Here is a 5104-nt window from a genome sequence, read left to right as displayed (position 1 = left end):
ATGCCAATGTTAAAATATTTCTGGGAATAGAAGAAAGGAAAATTATAGACTCTTCTTATTTATGAACACAGGAGGCAATGGAAAAATTTTTAAAAAGAGAAATAAAGGACATTTAGTAAAATAGAAGCAAATGTAAAAGCACAGATTGCTTGCCTTTTGAAATATGTACTAATGAGTTTATCACATTAAGAAATTAAAGAAAAGGCGTGTGGTTATCTCAGCAACTCAGAAAAACCGCAGAATGAAATTCAAAACCGATTTATTATTTAAAAAAGAACAACAAAAAACAAGCTAAACATAGAAGAAAACATCTTACAGGATATTGATCGAAAACCTACTTTGAACACTTTAATAAAGTTGAAATGTTAAAACCATTTCCTTAAAAAATGAGAATCAGACAAGGATGCCCGCCCTCAATGTATCTGTTCAACATTCTACCAGGTAGCCTAGTAAAATTGTAAAATAAGAAAATAAAACAAACACAGACAAACTGCATTTCTTTATTTCACATAAGATATATCCAACTCCAGTTGGATACTAAAATTGGAAGGATACAGAGAAGATTAGCATAGCCCCTGCGCAAGGATGACACGCAAATTCATGAAGCGTTCCATACTTTTTAAAATAAAATATAAGTTACTTGTAAATTAGAAAACATTTCACATCGGGACATCTGGGTGACTCAGTGGGTTAAGCGTCCCACTTCAGCTCAGGTCAGGATCTCACAATCTGTGAGTTCGAGCCCGCATCCCTGCTTTGGATTCTGTGTCTCCCCCTCTCTCTTCCCCTGCCCTGCTCATGCTCTCCCTCTCTCTCTCTCTCTCTCTCTCTCTCTCTCTCTCTCTCTCTCTCTCCCTCTCCCAAAAATACATAAACATTTAAAAAATTAAAAAAGAAAGTATTTCACATTAAAAATATATAAACCGAAGAGTGATTAATCTGAAACTTAGTACAGTCAGAGTGAAAGTTTCTTCAGAATAAAATCAGTCTCTACATTGTGCAATTCTTTCCCTAAAAGAAAAACAGTATTAATAATTTTTGTTATCTGAAGAACAATTTTAGTTAACTACTACATATTTTACATTAAAGTTGGGATTTAAAGTAGAATAATGTATAGCTCACAAATTCTATTTATACATTTTCCAACAAATTCTCAATAGAAGAAATCATTTTTTTTCAATCCAGAAATAGTGCCTAAAAAAAAAAAAAAAGATGGGTATACAATAGATAAAGAGCACTGGCTTTTTAGTTATAAAAACCTAGATGGAAATTCTATTCTAACACGAATTAAAAAAAATTTTTTTTAACGTTTATTTATTTTTGGGACAGAGAGAGACAGAGCATGAACGGGGGAGGGGCAGAGAGAGAGAGGGAGACACAGAATCAGAAACAGGCTCCAGGCTCTGAGCCATCAGCCCAGAGCCTGACGCGGGGCTCGAACTCACGGACCGCGAGATCGTGACCTGAGCTGAAGACTGATGCTTAACCGACTGCGCCACCCAGGCGCCCCTCTAACATGAATTAAATTGTGACTTTGGATAAACAAACAAGCAAAAAAAGATATCTCCAACTCCATAGTTAAATATAGATTATATATAGATAATTTATTAGAATTAATGGAGTTCAGCAAAGTTTCATGTAAGATTAGTATATAACTGTCAAATTCCATTTCTATAGTTCAGCAGCAGATGATAGATTTAAAAACTAATACCTTACAATAAAGCAATGATAGGTATTTATAACTGAATTACATTAAAAGTGAAGACACATGGTGAAAATTCAGAATTTTTTATTAAAGTCTTCCATTAAATTTTGGAGAAATTTGTAAAAAAAGAAAAGTTATATAATGTTCATGGATAGAAGGAGCAAAATGTTAAGATTATTAATTTTTTTCAAGTTATCTTTAGGTTTAGGAATCTGACCAATCTCGAATTTGCGATTAATTCTAAATTTGAATTGGGAGGTTATGCACTTTGAATAGCTGAGAATATTTTGAGGAATAAGAAGTTGTGTGGGAACTACTCCTCAGGTATCAAACCATTTTATAAAGTTATGCAACCAAGACGTTGTTTAGTCAGCTCATGGATAAAGACCAGTGGAACTAAACAGAGTATCGATACCAGTCTGTCATACATGAAAATACAACATGAGAGAGCTAAGGAAATGACAGATACAAAATTAAAAGACCTGAACAGTTGGTTCTCTATGAACAAATGAAATTGAACCCCCCAATTTACACAACATATAAAGATAAATGTGTAAGTATAAGAGAATCCTCTTTTTTTTAATGGCCATTGGTGAAGAAATATATTGCAAACAATACACAAATTATCCTTAACGCATTAAAATTTAAAATCCTAAAAAAATAAATAAAAGAAAATGAAATTCTTGTGCAACATAGGAAAACGACTATGTTACAGGTGGGATAGGAAATCTACAATGTTTATAACTCTCATAACATTAGTGCAGATTATATTAGGGTCACTTTAACATCATTATAAAACTATCCAGTCTATAAATAGCAAGATAAGTAAATAATATTAAGAGACAACTCAGCGAGGAGAAACCTGATTAGCCAATAAAATATGAAATGAAGTTTCAATAATAATCAGGAAAATCCAAAGTATAGTAAAAATAAGAAACTTTTCATGCTCATGAAATTAATGGTCTAGTTTTACAGAAAACTTTTTGTTACACATGCGAATGTTAATTGCTTTAATCACTTGGAAAGACCAATTTAGGAAATAGTGCATATGAAGGTGGTGATGCCCTTTCCATTCCACTCAGTTATACTCTAAATCTTGTGCATATTGAGATGTGTAAAATGTTCAGAGCAGTGACGTTTGTAAAGGAAGAAATTAGAAAATATTGCAGTGCTTGCAAAAATCAAGACATTTTTTTATCCATGCAGTGGTGTGTAATATGTAGAAGTGAATGAACTAGAGTTACATGTATCAACATGGATAAATCTCAAAAACATAAATTTGAGTGAAAAATGGTATAAGAATATGGAGAGTATAGTGTAGTTTGTATAAGTTTTAAAATTATGCAATTTGATTAATGGTATTTTGTCTTAAGAACATAAATAACTTCAGTAAGGTGAAATTATGTACATAGAATTAAGTATCAAATTCAGCATAGTGGTTAGCTTGTAATAGGGAAGCAGGTTGATGGAGGGGCTGACACTGGTTTTCATTGCCTTTTGTAATGCCTTTTCATAAGCTGGAGAGCAGATACATAGGTGTTGATTATTTCATTCTGTATGCCTTTGGTGTAGTTGAAGTGGTTTTTAATCTATTTAGAAAGTCAACTTCAGATTTTCTACTTTGGGTTGTAAAAGGAAAATTCTTGCCATTTTCTTGACCCAGACATGAACTGATGACTTTTGAAAAATGTCTTTCTGTAGCCCATCTGAATCCTGTCTGTAATATTTAAACGGCAGTACTTGTAACAGATAACAGAAAGCAATGGCATATATCATGATAAGCTGACTAAAAATACTTATTTGGTTCTAGAGCATTATGATGTTCTCTATAAAGTCCCTCCTGTGTTACCACTGTGATCTCTCCCCTACTAATATGAGTATCCTCAAAATCTACTCAGGAACACAAAGTTCTAGGATAAATGATCTTAGATACAGATTTTGGGATGCTTTTTGTTACCTCTGAAGGCATGCATCTTTTTCTGATTACTGATGTTAGAAAGACCTATGTCTTCAGGGGTACTGGCCTCCATAACTCTCAGGGACAGTTCAGAAGATAATATCTGAAAGCCATATGCTAAACTCAATATCTTTCCTGTAATATACACACCTTTGGGTGAGTTCTTGGGTTATTTAATATTTCCCAGCCAAAAAAGATGGAACTAGTAAATAGCCTTAGTTCCTGCTCAGATTCATCTATAGAGTTCCAGAAAGAAAGGTCAGGCTCTGAGTTTTGATTAACACTTGCTTTTCTACTACCACAAAGCAATATTTTTTGGTCAGTGGGTCACATCCACGTTCTAATTCTGAATTCTTCACCTACAACTTATGAAAACCTGAAAAAAAAAAACCCTTGAACTATTGGGTATCAGTTTTTTAATTTGTGAAACTAGAAAGACTATACCTATTTCATAGAACTTCTATGAGAATTAAGTGTGTGGAACTCTCTAAAATACTGGTTATTATTATCAATTTATTTAAAATATGTATAATCTCCAAATTCACCCATTCTTCTATAGATCTTTTGTTTTTGAAAGCTCAAATAAGTTTATCCTCTGAAATCCAAGATTTCAGAAGAAAATAATGAAGACTCACACTACTTAAAAAAAAGAAAAGGAAAGAAAAGGAAATGGTTGCATTTCCAAATTGAGATATTTTCAGTCCGTACTCCAGTAACTCCTTTCGCTTTACCAAGGAAGAAGGAATTCAGATCGGAGTCAGTATCCACCGTTGTATGCCTGCTCGCTGCAGATTTCTCTTTGTTTTGTTTCGTTTTCTTTGTTTCTTAAATTGGGTGCAGCTCCTTGTTAAAAGCAGGCTAAGTTTTCCAGTTTGTGTATACCAGGAAAAGAGGTAGGACAAATATTTCTGAGATCTTGGAGCACATAATAAACTTTTAGAAAATCATACTTACACTTACTGTGCAATAGGGGATACAAAAAGATCTAATTAAAAACAAAGCTAACCTTTCTTAAGTATTACTAGACAGTGTGCTAAGTCTCTTACAATTTATGTCAGGTAGGGCACACCTGAGGTTTGTCCTACGAAGTAGGGGTCATTATTAGTCATTTTACAGATGGGTAAACTGAGGCAATTCTTATGATCATTTGCACATATGATCTAAGTGGCTGGAGTAGGATTTGAAGCCAGCTCCTTGCCTACTAAATCAATGTTCTTAAACTAGCACCTCCACATTCTGGCCTATTTTCCACTGGCCCTGAAAACGACATAACTTTCCATTCAAAGAATATTCTATAATGACAAACAGTGGAAAGGCGGTAAAGCCCGAAGGTCTCCGAACTGCAGCAATAGCTATCAATCACACAGCAGATAAATAGATTTCAGAAGTTTTGTGTACAATATGTTCTTGAATTTGGGCTTAAGCTCAGACTGACATATAGT

General features: G+C 33.6%; 1 pseudogene; it reads left to right on the top strand.

Annotated features, from left to right (window-relative positions):
• Positions 1-519: 519 nt before the first annotated feature.
• Positions 520-620, top strand: LOC122490756 (annotated as a pseudogene).
• The last annotated feature ends 4484 nt before the right edge of the window (positions 621-5104 follow it).

The sequence above is a fragment of the Prionailurus bengalensis genome, chromosome B2, assembly GCF_016509475.1.
Source record: "Prionailurus bengalensis isolate Pbe53 chromosome B2, Fcat_Pben_1.1_paternal_pri, whole genome shotgun sequence".
NCBI classification, from domain to species: Eukaryota; Metazoa; Chordata; class Mammalia; order Carnivora; family Felidae; genus Prionailurus; species Prionailurus bengalensis.
The sequence above is the reverse complement of the archived record's forward strand: the minus strand, read 5'-3'. Positions and strand labels throughout refer to the sequence as shown.